This window comes from Ascaphus truei, chromosome 14 (genome assembly GCF_040206685.1).
Source record: "Ascaphus truei isolate aAscTru1 chromosome 14, aAscTru1.hap1, whole genome shotgun sequence".
Classification (NCBI taxonomy): Eukaryota; Metazoa; Chordata; class Amphibia; order Anura; family Ascaphidae; genus Ascaphus; species Ascaphus truei.
In genome coordinates, this window is record NC_134496.1 from 48,802,688 (window position 1) to 48,823,049 (window position 20,362).

At 41.1% G+C, this 20,362-nt stretch overlaps 1 protein-coding gene across 2 annotated transcripts in view; it reads left to right on the forward strand.

Moving 5' to 3' along the window:
• The window catches only part of SLC7A14 (solute carrier family 7 member 14), a 74,543-nt gene that overhangs the window by 21,767 nt on the left and 32,414 nt on the right, over positions 1-20,362 (forward strand). Inside the window, exon 1 of one of the 2 annotated variants that reach the window (XM_075570810.1) lies at positions 8,228-8,356. The exons of the other annotated variant lie outside the window; for it this stretch is intronic. The gene's annotated coding sequence lies outside the window, so the exon portion shown is untranslated. Of the gene's footprint in view, positions 1-8,227; positions 8,357-20,362 lie in introns of those variants that run through there. 2 annotated transcript variants of the gene reach the window in all.

Genomic DNA, 20,362 nt, shown 5'->3' on the forward strand with positions numbered 1-20,362 from the left:
CCATGTGCTGCTCCACTGCAGCTCCCCATGTGGTGTCTCTTCCCCATGTGCTGCTCCACTGCTGCTCCCCATGTGGTGTCTCTTCCCCATGTGCTGCTCCACTGCTGCTCCCCATGTAGCGTCTCTTCCCCATGTCTGCTCCACTGCTGCTCCCCATGTGGCATCTCTTCCCCATGTGCTGCTCCACTGCTGCTCCTAATGTGGCATCTCTTCCCCATGTGCTGCTCCACTGCTGCTCCCCATGTGGTGTCTCTTCCCCATGTGCTGCTCCACTGCTGCTCCCCATGTGGTGTCTCTTCCCCATGTGCTGCTCCACTACTGCTCCCCATGTGGTGTCTCTTCCCCATGTGCTGCTCCACTGCTGCTCACCCTGTGGTGTCTCTTCCCCATGTGCTGCTCCACTGCTGCTCCCCATGTGGTGTCTCTTCCCATGTGCTGCTCCACTGCTGCTCACCCTGTGGTGTCTCTTCCCCATGTGCTGCTCCACTGCTGCTCCCCATGTGGTGTCTCTTCCCATGTGCTGCTCCACTGCTGCTCCCCATGTGGTGTCTCTTCCCCATGTGCTGCTCCACTGCTGCTCCCCATGTGGCATCTCTTCCCCATGTGCTGCTCCACTGCAGCTCCACATGTAGCGTCTCTTCACCATGTGCTGCTCCACTGCTGCTCCCCATGTGGTGTCTCTTCCCCATGTGCTGCTCCACTGCTGCTCCCCATGTAGCGTCTCTTCCCCATGTGCTGCTCCACTGCTGCTCCCCATGTGGCGTCTCTTCCCCATGTGCTGCTCCACTGCTGCCCCCCATGTGGCATCTCTTCCCCGTGTGCTGCTCCACTGCAGCTCCCCATGTGGCATCTCTTCCCCATGTGCTGCTCCACTACTGCTCACCCTGTGGTGTCTCTTCCCCATGTGCTGCTCCACTGCTGCTCCCCATGTGGTGTCTCTTCCCCATGAGCTGCTCACAATGTGGCGTCTCTTCCCCACGGAGATACACATTTGTTGATTCACCATTACACTTATAATCAGAACATCAGAAAGTGCTACTAGAAAGCCCAGTGGGTTGTTATGTTACACATACTGTATATCTTGGTTCCTACAGGTCATTTTGCTGAGGGACGTGTGTGTTTGGAACCCTTTTAATGACAATAAAAAATACTATGCTCATTGTGTGGTGACAGAAACATATAATAAGCTTTTCTACAATGATATATTTACTACAATACAATCCAGACAATTATGCGTTTTTCTGCTAAAACGGTGACTGCTTTCATCTCATAGCAGTTTGAAATGGGACCTGTGTAATTAAAAGACCAATTCAGGCTTTTAAAAATAAATATATTGTTTTTTTAAACATAGATTTGAAGTAGAGGGTCTCCTGAGTTGAATCCAATTATTTTCAGATCTGAAGACCCCCTGCTTGCCTTGATACATATCTCCATAGGGGGCGCCAGTATCTCTGCAAAGCTTAAAGCTCCCGCGTCACATTGGCCAATAAGAAGCTGAACCTGATGATGTCACTGCTTCCTATTGGCCCGCAGAATGTGGGAGCTTTGAAACTCCGCCATTACGTGAACCCTGGTAGCTGAGCGGAGCGGCTACCGGCACCCCCTACAGAGGAAAGTATCTCAGGAGGCAGGGGGTCCCCGGAGCTAAAATTAATGGGGTTCAGCTCCAGAAGCCCCCTGCTTCAATACTATGTTAAACAAAAAATTACAAAACAGATCGCTTGCTCAAATTGCTTTCTTAAGGCCCATATTTATTGAGGAGTGGGACGTCTTAAAGCACCTAATGGCCAATTCAAACAAATGCACCATTTTAAATCTATACTGAAATGCTTACAACGATGTTTTAATTTCAACTTCATTGGTGAGCCATCTATGTAAAGAGATGTGTGAAGGCTTGATATGCCATCGCTGATCCTTACCAAGTTTAGGTCAGGCAGCCTGGAGCTATTTGGGAGGTAGATTTACTAATCATATAGAACACATACTAGCACCAACTAGAGAAAGGTGGGAACTACTGGTTACGGACTGGAAGTGAGCATGAGCCATTAGTAGTGAAGTTTGGACTCCTGAATATTTTGTATCACTGCAAAAGAACATGAAGAAGGCTTCACCAAGCTGCTCAGGTGGATATCTACCTCTAGGATCTTTGACCTACCGTGAAAAGTTGCCTGAATACTCCAACTTATATTTACATGATGCATAAGGTTTATTTGTGATCAGGTTGTCTTGTGTGGGATAGATTGAAAACAATCCTTTTTTCTTTCCTTCATTGGTTAATCGTTTAGCACCTAATAGTTATAGTTGCTAACAAGCTTCACATGGACATTAAATGAAACAGGGCTGAATTTTTAAATTAGGGGTTCTTGATCAAAGAAGAGAAAAAGGCGTTATAAGGAAGTTAGGAACATGGAGTTAAATTGGGATACATACATATTTTTAGCAGCCCATATTGTACTAGAGGATCTGCTTATTGTAATACAGAAGTCACTGTAATTCTACAACCACCAAACCCTAACTTAATCATGAAGCAGTAGCAAATGAGAGATGAATTGGTTTCCTCTTCCAGACACTAACGCAGAGACGATCCCATGTTGTGACTCGTTCAGCCTTTTCAGAAATCAAATTGGAGGTTATTAACTTCTTCTGCACACAAACAGGTAAACAGGAACGTGGTACAGATTCTTCCATGGGTACATTAAAATATAAGTCAAACATACATCCAGGGGCTTAGCCAGTGCTTGCCTAGAGGAGGAGCACATAGCAAAGCTGATGGGACACAAGTAAGAGTATGTCCAGTTATCCACTGGAATAGTCTTTCTCAACCAAAGTATAGAGGTGAAGGTACTGCCTGAGATATATTCTTCTATTTTCTATCGTGGGTCTCCTCTTACCTCTCCCATCATACTTTCAATGTCTGTTTTGCCAACACCTCCTCCTCTATCGATCTCTCTGTGGGGGTACCCCAGGGCTCTGTCCTGGGACCTCTTCTCTTTTCTGTTTACACACTCTCTGTAGGTGACCTACAGTAATCACATCTCTTGGGTTCAAATATCACCTCTATGCTGATGACACACAAATTTACTTTTCTAACCCTGACCTTACACCTGCTGTACATACAAAAGTTTCTCAATGTCTCTCTGCTATATTGTCCTGGATGGCCCTCCGCCGACTTAAGCTTAACATGGCAAAAACAGAGCTCCTCATACTTCCTCCCAAATCTGGCCCTACTACATCCTTCCACATTACTGTTGGAAGTACTATCATTCACCTAGTAGCAAGTAGCCCATGCACGCTGCCTATGGGTCACGCTCGACTCCTCTCTCACATTCAAACGTATCTAAAACCTGTTGCTTTTTCCTCCACAATATTGCCAAGATACGCCCTTTCCTCTGTTGCTAGACAGCAAACACTCTGACTCCGGTCCTCATTCTCTCCCGTCTCAACTACTGTAACCTCCTGTTGTCCGGCCTTCCTGCCTCTCACCTGTCTCCCCTACAATCTATCCTAAATGCTGCTGCCAGAATCACTTTACTATTTCCGAAATCTGTCTCAGCGTCTCCCCTGGTGAAATCCCTCTCCTGGCTTCCTATAAAATCCCATATCACACACTCAATTCTCCTCCTCACTTTTAAAGCTTTACACTCTTCTGCTCCTCCTTGCATCTCAGCCCTAATTTCTAGCTATACACCAACTTGCGTTCTGCTCAAGGATGTCTTCTCTCTACCCCTTTTGTATCTAAAGCCCTCTCCCACCTTAAACCTCACAGACTGCCCCACGTCTCTGGAATGCCCTTCCCCTCAATATCCGACTAGCACCCTCTCTATCCACCTTTAAGAACCACCTTAAAACACACCTGCTTAAGGAAGCATATCAGTAGCTCCATGGCTGATAATTAACACCTCATAGATAAACATTGGCCCCCTGCAGACACACTTACCAGAACGCCCTCCTACTGTCTCTGTACGTTCTTCCTACCAACCAATTAGATTGTAAGCTCTTCGGAGCAGGGACTCCTCTTTCTAAATGTTACTTTTATGTCTGAAGCACTTCTCCCCTTTATGTGTTATTTATATTATTTGTTATTTATATGATTGTCACGTGTGTTACTGCTGTGACGCGCTATGTTCATTAATGGCGCTATATAAATAAAGACATACATACATATATGTATTGGAAGATACTAGGTTGACGCAAGCACAGAAAAATAAAGGAGGTGTGTGCCACTATAGGATTTCTTTGTCTGTGCTTGCACCAACCTAGTATTTTGGGACACAAGTAACTACATGCACCTGTCCTGGGCAGGGGACAGGAAAGCAGTTGGTGACTAGGCTGAAGCCCCTCTAACTGGCAATCATCGAGAACTTGTGTAATGACAAGCAACACAATTCATTGCATGACTGCATGACACCTTTGTACAGGAGAACTCGTGTATTTCTCAGCATTTTGCAGACCATGATGCTCTCTGCTTTGTCACAGCATGGCTGCTTGATTTCTTCATTCCCCACTGTTCCATCAATATTGTTGTTTTCAAGAGGACTGTATTTTTCCATTGCTTTTTTTCTAACCAACACTGTAGGAACCAGGAGAGCAATGTATTCAACTTGGATGATTGCTTTGTATTTTTAATTGCCTGTATTCTGGTATTGGAAATAGCAGTATATATGGCTGGCGCTGTTCAACGCACATGCTATCCTGTTGGACTAACGCCTGACCATTTCCTATACCTAATGTCTACTGGCTGATTTCCATTTCCCCACCCTTTGATCTCTCACACAATCCTTCTTTATGGTGTAGAAAAGTTAGATACATGGAGTTATTCATTAAACTGCAATAGTGTCATGGAGTGTATTGGACTACGCAACAGTAATAAAGACAACCTCAAGAAAATAAAAAGGGGGACACATTTGAAGCAAGCAGGTAAACTTTATATGGAAGCAATAAACAAAACGATTCAAAACGCGTGTGTTAAACAGGATCACCTGCCTGAGTTTGTTGTAGTAGAGCCCGATTAAGGTTTTTTTTTATTCCCCGCGACCTCCTCTGTCATCCTCCATTGGTCTCTGGAGTGTGAGGGGAAGTGATTGCCGATGTAACTACCACAGCGCTGTGCTTCTCCGCTGGAGGGCTGGTCCTCTGGTTGGTGAGCACAGAGTGGTCGCACTCGTTGCTGGAGTTTGGCGGCTGCGGCTGGCATCCTCCGATGTACGCGGAAGTGGCGTCGGATGTGCTAGTATCCAGTCGCGTCAGTAGGGATTCCCCTGGGCAGTAGCCTGTATGTCTTAGGCAGGCAAAACGCAGACCCCGTTCAAGTGCGGGGTCTGATAGTTGCTGGACTCTGAGGCAGACCATTGTGACTTTGGTAGTGCTGCTAGCTGGTCCTAATGTCCTAGTATCCTACGCGTTTCGGTACTTCAGTGCATTTCTCAGGGAAATAAAGACAATATAGCATAAGCTCATCCCCAAAAAATGTGCATTTCATGTGTGGTAGGAATAATGTACATACTGAATTATATATCAACTAGCTGTACCCAGCGTGCCATATGCCGATCTGAAAGGCTGTTAATTAAACATTACTCTTTTTTTCCACCCCTTCCTGTAATGCCTTGCTGTCTCGTCTCCTCTTCCCCACCTTACTCTCTCCTCCATCATGCCCTGCTCCTCGTTGAGCTCCTTCTTCCCTTCTATATCCACTCCCTGCCTTGCTGTGTCTTCTCCTCTCTGTGCACACTACACTTCCTTCTCTCCTACTTATCTCATCCCCTCCTTGCTGTCTCTCTGTTTTCTCCTCCTACAGACCTTGCTGTCTCTCCTCCCCTCTCTTTGCATTCCCACCTGCCTGATATGCACACTGCTCTCCATTCCCTCCTCCTTATCATACCTCTGTCTCCTCCTCTCCGTGCTCTCTCTCTCCCCTCTCCCCTCCTTGCTGTTTCTCCTCCCTTCCCTCCTCCATCATGCCCTGCTCCTCTTTGCACTCTCTCCTCCATTCTTCTTGCACTCCATGCCTTACTGTGTCTGCTCCTCTCTGTGCACACTGCACTCCCTCCTCTACTACGCATCTCATCTGTCTCCTCCTCTCTTTGCTGTCTCCACTGCCATTAAAATCCCCTCCCCCAGCATTTCCTTGGTGAGTGAGAGGCCACTCAGTCTAACACAGAGGGGAGAGATGTGTAGTCTTATGGCCTCTCAACCTATCACAGCGGGATGTACAGACATCCTTAGATATATATATATATATATATATATATATATATATATATATATATATATATATACATACATACATACATACATACATACACACACACACACACATACATACATACATACATACATACATACATACATACATACATACATACATATACACTGAATATCTCTTCTTCTGGGCTAACAGGGTAGCTTAGTGGTAAAGTCACTGCCTTTGCCACAGTTCAAATCTAAGTTTCAACTCTCGTTGTGACATTGAGCAAGTCACTTTATCTCACTGTACCTCAGGTACAAAAATTAGATTGTAAGGTCTTTGGGGCAGGAATCCTCGTGCACTTTGTATACTGACAGCGCTATATCATATAACAAAAATATATGATTATTGCTAACAACCTATTATTAGTATCAACCTCCTAACAGCAAGTAATATAGCACCATTCTTCTGTGTTGATTTTGTGTGGCTCTTGCTTCATTTCTTCTCCAAACACTTTATAATAAAAGTCATTTTCCTAATTCTAAAGGTGAGTAAATTTATGATAGAAAGATAGATAGATAGATAGATAGAATGCAAAATCCAGAGACAGGGCACTCACACACAATATGTAGTAGATGTCTTCCAGGGTGCATACCATTCATGCATTGAAAAAATCACAATCAAGGAACAGGAGAGGCACGTCCAAAATCAAAATCGGGGTGCTTAATACGCAGCACTTCTGCTCCCTCTTGAAAAAGGCTTCATTGGGAGCCAAATGTTGAGTATTAAACGTGTGTGTGTGTGTGTGTGTGTGTGTGTGTGTGTGTGTTCTTGTTTTAAAGTATGTCCTGGGCATAGAGTTATGATGACAAATACATGGTTACAAATACATGGATACAATGATTAGAGATAGATATATGATATTCTTGACTTTATTACACCTTTGCACCTTACAGTATTTCCATTGGTGTTGAATCAAATGAAAAAGCAACAGTACTGTATTTGGGTGTAAAAAACACAATCCTTTCAATCAAGAGCCCAGTAAATACAATATTTAATTTATAATATATGTGTGTGTGTGTGTGTGTGTGTGTGTGTGTGTGTGTGTGTGTGTGTGTGTGTGTGTGTGTGTGTGTGTGTGTGTGTGTGTGTGTGTGTGTGTGTGTGTGTGTGTGTGTGTGTGTGTGTGTGTGTGTGTGTGTGTGTGTTATAGGAACATAAACGGAGAGAGGCTGATTCAAGACAAATGTGCAAGTTTAAATTCATAAAAATAGTGTTACATCATACAAATTTGTATTATCTCACTTTGAGCACAGATATGTATTGTCTTCTCAGTGTTTTTTTCTGTTCGATCTCATCTTTACTTTACCATCCAAAACCAACCTTAGCCATCAGCCTATATTATGTTATTATCGCCTTCTGGTTTATCTTCACCACATGACATTATTATTATTATTTATTTGTGTGGCGCCAACATACTCCACAGCGCAGTACAATGTGGGAGGACACCAACACTGTATGACAAATAAGTACATATATGTTAAGAGAAACAAAAGGTCCCTGCCCCAAGGAGTTTATTCTCTCACACCGGAGGAAGGGCAGGACTCCCAAAAGCTGGTCCTGTAATATCAATTGTTAGTCCAAATACCCAATACTCAAGTCAGGGGTTCTCAACTCCAGCCCTCGATACCTCCAAACTGGTCAGATTTTTTCAGGATATCCCTGCTTCAGCACAGGTGGCTCAGTATTTGGGGGGGAATGGGGCTTGAGGACTGGAGTTGAGAACCCCTGACTCAAGTACTCATTTATTCTGCACAGTCAATATCAGAATATGACTATGCTATGATCTCCTTTTCTTCATGTACATTTCCTTTGTGTTCTCTTGGCCCCCCTTTATTTCACCATCTCCTTGTCTTGTTAACCCTGTGCTTCCTGCTGCAGCCAGGTGTCCTGCAACCCCTTAACCACTAGAACTCCCCGAATCCCCTCTCCAGGGCAAAGAGTGTCTGGATTATGTATGTGGCTCAGCACCACGTGACCCAGGTTGGAGTCTGAATGATTCAGGACCTGTGCGTGCACACTCTGCCTCCTCCTCCTCCTCCCTGCCAGCCACACAGACAGGAGACATGGAGCTCAACACAGCCAGCTCTGCCTGCTGATCTGCAGCACTTGGTGAGTGCTCTGGGAATGGCGCGTCCTTCCTTTAGCCCGGTTACACTGATAGCCAACACTCTGCCCTGCCTATTCTTTTGTCTCTGGTGCCCATCACTTGGCTGCTTCACCCATTCCAATCCTAACCTCCATTTATTGCCTCCCCCTCCCTCTCCCCCCCCCCCCCCCCCCCACCACCTCCTTAGGCTGCCCTGCTACTCGGGTTGCCACTATGGTTATGTATTATGTAAAAAGGATACAGAGGAGGGAGTGGGGGAGTTGTCCATTGGGTTTCTTCTTCCAAGGCTCAGTGGAAGGGCGTTCACGTCTGTACCTGCTACTTATAGCTCAGCGGGGTAGCCAAAGCCAAAAAGAAGGGGGTTTCTGTGACCCTGGGGGGTTCCCAGTCCCAATCAAGCATCATTTTGCCCCATGGACCATTTGAAATGACAGTGTTATTTCCCGGGTAGGAATTTCACAGGGGTCGTCTGGTCATCGGTGGTAATCTACACTATGGATATTGGTTTCTAATGAAGGTAATGGTGACTTGGTGAGACATGCAGTGATGAAGAGGCAGTGAGACAGATATGGAGAGATGAGACCATTGGACCTTAGTTTGCTTAGCAGAAAGATGATTTTTGTCCCCTCCATTCTTGTCTTGTACATGCAAGCAAAAGAATATATCACTGATGCAAGTGAAACCTAAGATCCTAAATCATTTAGATGAGTGGGCAATTTTCAATTTAGAAAAAAGATAGGACACGGAAGCAGGCTGTAACCGGAGATGTATTATTGTTGGATGGGTATATTTGCATGATAAAAAGACCACGGAAAAGAGTCTACTTGGAAAATAACCTGGATCCAGCTACACCCATATATCAAATGTCTCTATTTGCTCTAAAACTATTGTCTTGCTGCATAATCATTATAATCATTCGTATACGTTTGCAAATACAAATATAGCAGGGTGCAAACATTAAGTACAAATATACTTGATCAGCCAAAATTAGAAACTCAAGATGTAAGTGGTGGCATAATCTGGTTTTACTAGAGAAATCTTCACCAAACTGCATATATCCACATTAATTAGCACAACCGAATATATCTTAAAATAATGTAAAATAGATATGATATATAATATATCAGTGAACTATATTTTTATTTTTACTTTTCCTTTTTGATTTTTAAATCATAACCACCCCGCCACCCCCCACCCACCCCCCTCATCTCTGTAGGTTTTGCAGCACTTCAAAAGTTGATGCTTCCATGAGCTAATAAGTTCATCCAGCAATTTAACAGGTGTTATGCCAAGTTTACTCCTGCAGGTACCACCATTAAAACATAAGTAGATTTTCATTGACTTCTAAAGACAGAGCACGTGTAATTCGTGCCTCTCACATGGTGGGTATAGGGTTAATGGAAGCTGCCGTGTGTTGTTATAGTGGGGGAGCATTAACTGTTGGATTCCAGCTTTCAGTATGTCATTTTGCAACACCAAAATAATTATTTCCTTCCCATCAAACAGCTTTCTAGCATAGCAGAGAGTTGATCATTAGGATGTTAGATATCAATGACAGAGCGCAGTGCTCTCTGCCAGAGGGGGGTTAATTTTGCTTGACATGAAACTGATTTATCAATTGCAGTGAATACTACTTACTTTTCATTGATGGAGTGATGTGTTATCAGCTAAGTGTTCAGCAAGCCTAGGGGAACACGGCTGCTGTAACAGTGGGTGTAGGTTCGCTCTCCATGGTTCTGAATGGACGCAGAGCTGAAACGAGTAATTTGAAACTAATAACAGTTATATAATATAATAGAGTAAAACTGTATGCCTTATATAAAACAAAATCAGAAAGGTTATAAGTATTTTCCAACCATTTTTTCCCCCTTTTATTTTAGAAATATCTGTAAACGTTGTAAAAGGAGGTCTGAGGACTTTTTAATGCTCTTATCTCTTCCTTATCTCTCCCTGATCTATTATCATTTTGTAATCAGTCATTTCACAAACGGGAACCACCATAAATCTGATTATTGTATCATTGCTGGAGAAACAAGACTGAAAAGCATCTCTCTCTCTCTCTCTCTCTCTCTCTCTCTCTCTCTCTCTCTCTCTCTCTCTCTCTCTCTCTCTCTCTCTCTCTCTCTCTCTCTCTCTCTCTCTCTCTCTCTCTCTCTCTCTCTCTCTCTCCCTTTTTTCCTTGCAAATATGAATTGTATTGTTTTTAAATCAAGATGGAAGAATACATTGATGTATGAATTGTTTTTAAATGAGTGGATGCCACCTTCTGTTTTGTTTCAAAATGAACATTGTAACTATCGCTTCATTATTTATGTATTTTTCTCTATATTTGTGTCTGATACACAATTCGTGGATATGCTTTTGTTTCCACTACCTGCCCTACCTGAACACGTTATAAAAGTACTTGTTATATATGTATATTATTTATGGAACCCATCAGATTTGCAGCACTTTATCGCTTTTACATTATAATAAAATGACAACACAGGGAATATAATAATACAGAGGTTATAAGGGCAACAATACATAAATGTAACATTGGGGACAATAGATCCCTGCCTGAGGAGCTTGCAATCTAAATCAACATGTAGGGATACTAACAGAACGAGTAAGAGTCCATTTAAGTGCATTGGTTAGAGTGCGTATATTGTAGTTATGAATATATGGTAATTATGTGCGTACTGTAGTTATGTGCATACTGTAGTTATGCGCACACTGTAGCTAGAGTATACTGTAGTTATGAGTATACTGCAGTTATGAGTATACTGTAGTTATAAGTATACTGTAGTTATAAGTATACTGTAGTTATGAGTATACTATAGTTATGAGAATGCTGTAGATATGAGTATACTGTAGTTATGAGTATACTGTAGTTATAAGTATACTGTAGTTATAAGTATACTGTAGTTATGACTATACTACAGTTATGAGAATACTGTAGATATGAGTATACTGTAGTTATAAGTATACTGTAGTTATAAGTATACTGTTGTTATGACTATACTACAGTTATGAGAATACTGTAGATATGAGTATACTGTAGTTATAAGTATACTGTAGTTATGACTATACTATAGTTATGCGAATACTGTAGATATGAGTATACTGTAGTTATGCGCAAACTGTAGTGAAGCAAACTGCGTCATTTTTGTGTTGCGTCTCCTTGTGTCCATGTATCAAAGAGTTTGCTGCGGTCTTTGCACCATATGCATCAGCCTGTGTTTTGGGAAGAAGGAGTTAGAAAGGAGTAACATAACGGACAGATTATAATGAAATATATCACTGTGTGCGCCTCTGTGCGGCACTTGTCTCATTTCAGTCTGCTTCAAAAAATCCACCAGGTCAGAAGTGACGGTAACTTTGTTATTTAAAAATCTGCGCCTTATGTAAGAACCTTGGTACATTTGACACAATTTTGGAGCAAACGTTGGTGCAGTGTGATAGGACACGTTTTTCTGTACACTACACAGGCAAAGGCCCCAATGTGTCTGGCGTGGAGGAGATACGTATTGCTTTGTTTTTTAACATGGCTTTTAGGCTTACCTGTGTTTAGTTCTTCTGGCTTCTGCCGTAAATTATTGAAGCATAGAAGATTCAACCAAAATCAGATCCCCAGGGACGGCCAGCGATGGACCATTAAATGCATACATTTTCGGGGAATTACTTACTGTATGTATACATAAGTTGTGTACATGCAACAGGTCTGGTAAATACATTAAGTCAGATGGAAATAATGGTGGAAATACATTAAAGTAACACTATGCCGTTCATTTTATTATTGGTGATATGATCATGAATACATTTTTACTGTGAACCTCCTAACTCCAGTCCTCAAGCCAGGTATTGCACTGTGTATTTTTGTCACATTGGAAGTAGCTTTGGGCATTTTTGTTTGATTTTTGTTGTATACATTTAGCCACGCCCACTAGCACTCCTTTAGACACACACACACACACACACACACACACACACACACACACACATATTTATTTATATTATATATGGTAATGTTTGGGGTTTCTCAGAGCTTGTTGGGTATCTGTGTGTTTATTAGATATACAAGTCCACAGCACAAATAATGCACAGTTCATGAAAGAAATTTGCCAATATGAAGCATGAATATATTAGTTGTTACATTAGGTGCCACCTCATAAGATGTCGGAAGATACCTAATGGCCCCATCAAGTAAATGGTCTGAGAGGTTTCTTAAAGCACGTGAAGATGTCTTATGGAAGAGCATCACTTAGTGAATATGCCCCAAAATGTAATCTCTTAGCAAGAATAATCCTCAGTTACAAACTTTGAAACACTGGCATTCAGCTGGCAACATCTTGTTGGGTCAATTTTGTGCAAACTTTAAAAGTACAGTTACAGAGCAATGTTTCTGATCTTTTGAGCACCTCCCAATTTGCCATATATCTATTTAACACTCATTCAAACTGTTATGTACGAATATATCAGCTTGGTCATATCTTGCTTATTGTTTACCACGCTGACTGCATTTGTTGAAATGAGATTCTTTAGTGGTGTGTATAAAACAATTTCTTGGGTAAAAGAAATGGGAAGAGAGGGTTTTCTTCCAATTTGTAATCATTTATTGACTGAATTGCTTAAGACAGATGTTCATGGACATGACTTACTGAGTCATTGTATGACTAACACTACTGCAGTACAGAATGTCAGCGCCTGTGTTCATGGCCACTGCATTCATCCTTTCCCTGTCATCCTTTTATATGAAATGGTTTTTCCTTTCCGTCTTTCTTGTCATATAGTTTCACAGAACACACCGCCGAGTTGGAGTTTCTAACACAAGTGCATCTCATTATTCTACAAAAAAAAAACAAGGTGTTTTCAGATGGTTGGAAAGAGGAAAAAAAGAGAAAGATAAGGTTCCTTATCCTGTTTTTTCAACGTATTTAATTTAGATAAACCACCCTCCATTAATTGTGACCATATATACTAGCACTACTTAGAAGTAATGCTGAAAGTGTTTGTAAATCTATATTTCGCCCAACACACATCTTCTGATTTTTTGATTTTTGCTGTGGAGAAGGTTCTCATAACTAGTTTGTCCCAATGCTATTGTTCAACATCTAAAATAAGTAGAATAGTAAATGCCATCCAATGCCCCAACAACGGTGATTCTGCATCCAAAACATGGAGCGATCTTAAGGCCCCAACACAGTCATGTACCGGAAAATACTCGCACAATGCCCAGAAAGGCTCACATTAATAATCATGCACATTTTTTGTTTTGTTTATATTTTGGCCTCAGTAAACATCGTTTGGTAAAATTGGGTTTAAAACATGTTTCCTTTTGTACCACTCCTCCCTCCCCTCCCCCCCAACGCCAAATCCCCCCTCCCCCCCCAAAAAAAAATTAACTGAATTAAACTCTGCTCTTGATTTCAAGTAAGTCTTTCTGGGTATATGTGTTGTTACAGTAATAGCCTTTCTGTTCTGTACACCTTTATATATGATGCTTTTATTAGCCTCAGTAGAAATGTAAACATTTTGCATGGGTACCTGGGATTTTATGTATGTATGTACTGTATGTACTGTATGTATATATTTATTTATATGGTGACATCAAGGTACATAGCCCTTTACAGCAGTAATACACGACATAATATTATAACACAATGGAAAGAAGCAATTCAGACAAAACAATAGGAAAGGGAATCCCTGACCTCATTATGACCCTTTCACTTCCAGTCCTGGAGAGATAGTGCAGGGGGAACGTATTCTGTGAATCCAAGTGAAAGCTACCTGTTTGTTTTTGGGATATTGCTGGTGAATATAACCATACATTTGACATAGAGCCTGACGGCTGCGATTATAGCAGATGGTTGGACCAAAGAATAGGTAACCTGAGCTTTAGTCTTTTGTTCTGAATTGTCAACAACCTTCACACTCTCCTGTATTTCCCCAACCTAACTAGTCCGATCTCTGTATGAACACGCTGCTTCCTGCTTTAATCGAACTCTATCTCTGATATATATCGCATTGTCATTTTAAAATCATAAAGAAGAAAAGGATAGTGCTTAAATACTCACAAATGCATTGGACTGAATATCTTAGCTCCCACCTGTTTCTACTTATATTCTACAAAGCATGCAGGCTGGAAAGTGGTATGTATGTATGTATGTAAGTCTTTATTTATATAGCGCCATTAATGTACATAGCGCTTCACAGCAGTAATACACGTGACAATCATATAAATAACAAATAATACAAATAACAGATCATGGGAAGAAGCTCTTCAGACATAAAAGTAACATTTAGGAAAAGGAGTGCCTGCTCCAAAGAGCTTACAATCTAATTGGTAGGTAGGACGAACGTACAGAGACAGTAGGAGGGAATTCTGGTAAGTGCATCTGCAAGGGGCCAAGGTTTATGTCTGAGGTGTATAGTATCAGCCACGGAGCTACTCATATGCTTCTTTAAGCAGGTGCGATTTAAGGTGGTTCTTATAGGTGGATAGAGAGGGTACTAGTCGGATAGTGAGGGGAAGGGCATTCCAGAGGTGCGGGGCAGTCAGTGAGAAGGGTTTAAGGCGGGAGAGGGCTTTAGATACAAAGGGTGTAGAGAGAAGACATCATTCAGTGGCAATGCTGCCTGTGATGTGGTGATACAATAGGGAGTCTTGGTATGGATGATGCAGATACAATGCAACCCCTTGCTCTTACCAGTAATGTATATAAGGAATATAAATAAATAATAAGGGGATAATAATAATTATAGTGGAGATACAGGAGTGGGGAGACTGATAAGATTGACTAATCACCATATTAAAACTAAAATGGAAATGCAACCGTAGAAGTTTTATTTGTTACGGCTATATATTAACGAAACAAGAAATTTTAAATTGCAACAATGCACAGGTCAATCGTTCATTAATTCAGTTTAAAATAATTAAAAAAAATATGCAAGCCATGTTAATTTGTATTGTACAGTATTACAAATGTCTAAGATGTATATAAGAATAATCATGATTTCCAATAAAAAATGTATGGAAAAAAATTATGCATTAGGAATTAACTATGACTCATAATATATCATTTAGAAAAAATATAGCAGATTAAGCCAAAAGTGAATGAAGAATGAGAAATTATTGCATTAGTTCTTAATAGGATGCCTTTCTCTACATGCCCTTTCAGACACTGTCTGACTCATGCCTTTGACGTTAGGAATTGCCTTGTTGACGTCACTCATGTACAAGATGTAATACAATCAATATCCTCTGAATATTCCATCCAGAATCACTATTAGGTACCACCAGAAAAAGCCACACGCCAGGGCTGGCAAGTCTTATATTACTGTTATTAGCTTTTTGTCGCTGTTTTTCACACAGATACAAATTACATTGGAACTATAGATTTTCCCTTCTTTTTTTTTTTTTACAATCCAGCTTTCCTCTGCTTATTTAACCATTTTTCTTTTTAACCATTTCCATTATATCCTTATACTCCTTGATTAAGGATATTTGTGTCTGAAACCCGTAGGAGGATTGTTTCCCCCTCTCGGGGTGATGTTTTTTGTACCTGTGCTGAATAAATAGAACCTTTTATTTTTTGCCACCTGACTCCCTGGCAGTGTGCTGTTTTCTCCCTTTCTCTCTATTGTTAACCTTTTCCATTACCCTGTTTTTAATCTGCATTATTCAGCGTGTAACTGTCAACTATTACCTTCTGCGTTACAGTTAGGGTTGGCCAACATTTTTCGCCAGAATTCGAATCTGTGGCGGATTAGCGGGTTCATTCCGTTCACGTAATTTCATAAATTAGGCTAAAAAAAAAAGGCAGATTCAGGTTATTTTTTCTTATTACTGAAAATCCTTCCGACAGATTCAGAATCCAAACCTAAAAACGGAATTCGGGGTCCGTCACCTGCTTTATTACGGGAGGAGTATAAAAATGAGGGCGCAGTCTCATGTTTAAGTCATTGTGTTGTTCCGCGGATCATATTTCAGTTAAACCCATTGACGGATTCTTTAAGATCCGTGAATCCGCGCCGCATCGATGGATTTTGAAGAATCCGCATGGCCTAAAGATGATAAAATCCGACCTCGGATTTCATTGGCGGATTGAGTCTGAAAAGCCAGTGAATATCCATGGATCGGATTCAGACAAGTCCGCCCATTTCTAGTTTCAGTACAATTACAAATGCATTGCTTACTCCCTGGGTATTTACAGTCCCAGTAGAGTGTTTATAATGTATGTGTCCTTTCTTGGATCTATTTTTGTCTTTCTAGCGTTGTTGTGAGTCTGGTCTGCAGTGAGATATAATGTATCAGTCTTCTTACATTCGATATAGATCATCTGCTGCGTTGAAACATAATGCCAGACTCACTAACCCAGTGTTTTTCAACCAGGGTTCCTAGAAACCCATGGGTTCTGCAAGCATCCTTAAAGGGTTCCCTGCAATGTTTAGGTCATTTGAAAATTATACCAAATACAGAAGAATTTACAATGCATCTGATCTCAGACGCGCTATTAGAGAGGGTTGGGGTTCCTTACAATGCATCTGATCTCGGGCACGCTATTAGAGAGGCTTGGGGTTCCTTACAATGCATCTGATCTCAGGCGCGCTATTAGAGAGGGTTGGGTTTCCTTACAATGTATCTGATCTCAGACGCGCTATTAGAGAGGGTTGGGGTTCCTTACAATGCATCTGATCTCAGGCACGCTATTAGAGAGGGTTGGGGTTCCTTACAATGCATCTGATCCCAGGCGCACTATTAGAGAGGGTTGGGGTTCCTTACAATACATCTGATCTCAGACGCGCTATTAGAGGGGGTTGGGGTTGTGCAGAAATTCACAATATAATTATACGGTTTCTTAACCAACAAAAGGTTGGAAACCCCTGCACTAACCTGTGGACATTCAGATAAAAAACATTCAGTTAAGTCTGTCCCACATACACTGCTCATGCTGTAGATTCTAAAATCAACAGTGTTTATCGCCAAAGAGACTGTTTATATGAAACCATTGAAAGTCCCAAAAATATTTAAAAAAATACTAACAACTCTGTCAATCACCCACATTTTACTATTAAACATGCCACAGACAGATATTTTTTCTTCCCCACTTTCCTTCATACAATATGGTCTGGTATGAGTTCGGGTGTTTCCCTCTCAGCTGATGCTCCGGTTGTGATTGCAATATTGGACTTGCTATTATATAGCTTTTTTTTCTCTTTTAAAAGTGTTTTTTCTATTTGTGCACCAGTGATCGGGGTTGGGGTCTTCTCCTTCAGTTGACATATGGTACCTGTAAATAAACCCTTTGAGTTTCTCATAGTGCAGAAGCCCCGCTTCTTTGCTCAGGAGACAATATGCAGTCATATATCAAGTGAGTGTGACTATGAATATTGGGGAATCCTTAGTGACTTTTGAATCCAAACTTGTGGATTTATATAAATATGACATTATTTCTAGTGAGAAATATGAAAACATCAAATACAATACTGAACATTTGAAGAATATTTTAATTTCTTGTGGTTTTCTCAATATCTTGTTTTTTTTTTGTATTTTGAGGAGGAGGAGGAAAAGTGACATTAATAGAAGATATTACATCGTCCTTTGCAGATCTTAGACACACTTAATCCTGAGGCCGCTGAATAAAAAAACAACACAAAACTGCTCTTATAATTACATTTTTCAGAAACCAACAGATGATGTAAACAAGGGACAATCAGTCTAAAATGACCTCAATAAGCGACACACCAAGGAAATATTAATGGGATATGGAAATGTTTTCCTCCTTTAAAGCCTGTGGATTGATGTTTCAGCTTTGAAGCAGCTTATAGCTCAACAAAGCCGTCTGTTGCTAATCAGAACTAGGTAGACATATAAACACCACTGATCCTTTAGTTTGTGAAGCCGGGGCAAACTGAAGCATTCCATGAAGATGACACGAAGACTATTTTTTCTGTTGAATCTGTGGCTTATGATTTCACTTGCTGGATAAAATGTTTGCTGTCCAATCCTCAATCTTATATGAATGGTAGTGAACATGACTATTTTGTTCTTTCAAAGTTCACCTGAACTTATGTCTCAGGTCCTGCACCAGTGTCAGATAAAACCAACTTCAAGTTATTAAGGAAACACAATAATCAATATTATATTAGTTGGAACTAACGTGCTTTGGGCATGTGTATTTGCTTCCACCACAGCATTGAAAGTGAGACTCCCTGTTAAAAAGGATCCAATATTTAGGCAATTCTATAGGGATCATCTATAAATTCTCTCGGAATAATAATACATTTATTTCATATATAGCTTTTCTCCCAATGGGGAGCACTTTACAATGACAGTATAGCATGCAGTACCCAGCACATAGGAATGCTACAGACTCTAGTCCCTGCCCAGATGACATTATAATTTATGTATTTGGTGCCTGAGGCACAGGGAGATAAAGTGACTTTCCTCAGGTTACAAGGAGCTGACACTGGGAATTGAACCAGATTCAAAGTCAAGGTTATTGCTGCCAGAGTCAGTGTCTTTACTCACTGAGCCACTCCTCATCTGGATAGATTTTAGGTCACTCACGTGTGTATTCCGTGTCATCCAGGCACACATTCTGTTAAAATAATGTAAGCTTCTTGGGAATAACATAAATCAATGAGAATCATGTGCACATTTTAATAGAAGCATGTAGCTACTTTATTGGGTGTGTGTTCTGGTGCATTTTTTTGGAGCCATGCGTTGTATTCTATTGAAATCGGGTTTGTTGTACGGTTGAAATCCATGCAGCTTTATCCAGTCTTTGTCCCCTCTTTTCCTTCTGAAATCTGGATGGGAATAAGGTGTGATATGGCATGTTATGTAAGGGACATTGAGGATGCACTATGCAGATTGGTAACATGACAACCTTCTCCTCTGCTATGAAACAGGGTTTGATAAGATCATTTCATTTGTAACCAAGGTAACTCGCTAGAAATCAGAGGATCTTGCTGTAAATGTGGGTATGAGGGCATTACCTGCCAGGCTATATGAATGTGGTCTTCATTTGTCTGAAAACATGTTGTAGTTATTTGTAACACATTTACCTTTAACAATGTTTCTTGTTTTCCACTTAATCCCAGCGGTACCCAAAGAGGGACCCTGCCTTGTTTTTACGGGTAAAACAATGAAGCCATAAATATCTAAGTCTCCTAAATAAAGTGTGTGAAGATGATGACTTTGATGCTGAATATGGGCAGCAGATGGTGCGCTGAGATACTCTCATTTGCATGTGTGGCTTCTTCATACCTTTCCATTTTGGTTAAATGTTATATCCAGGCGGTCCTCGCTATCCGGCGGTCCACTTTCCGTCGCGCATAATGTAGTCCGCTGGATGCATTATCCGAAATCGGACCTGCTTATCCGACGGTCACCGCCGCCGATTAACATGGGAAGAGCAGTCCGACGGTCCGTTATCCGAGGGCGGTTTGCGGGACGCATTACGTCGGCTGAGCACGGACCGGCTGTATATGAAAGAACGATGTTGGCCAGTATACTCCACTTCTCACCATATTAAATAGGGGGATTGTGAGAGAAGTGACATAGCGCACAGGGCGGCAAACAGGTAAGTGCCTATGAGCAGCAAAATGTTAAAAGCGCCACTGTGTGCCTCCGATTTTTATTACTGACGCACAAAAATACTTTGCACCTGTTTTGTCCCAGTTGCCTTAATGACAAATGAGCAAGTGATTTGCAGCTTACATTCTCCCTACTTACCATTTAGATTGTAAGCTCTTCGGGGCAGGAACTCCTTTTCCTAATGTTACTTTTATGTCTGAAGCGCTTATTCCCATTATGTGTTATATTATTATGTAACGTGTATTACTGCTGTAAAGAGCTATGAATTGTACATGGATGGCACTAATTATATATATATATATATATATATATATATATATATATATATATATATATATATAGGCAATACGATACCGCACGTGGACGAATATCAGAGGCAGCACTCCAAATGAATATCAAAAATCCTGTATTATTCAACAAAACA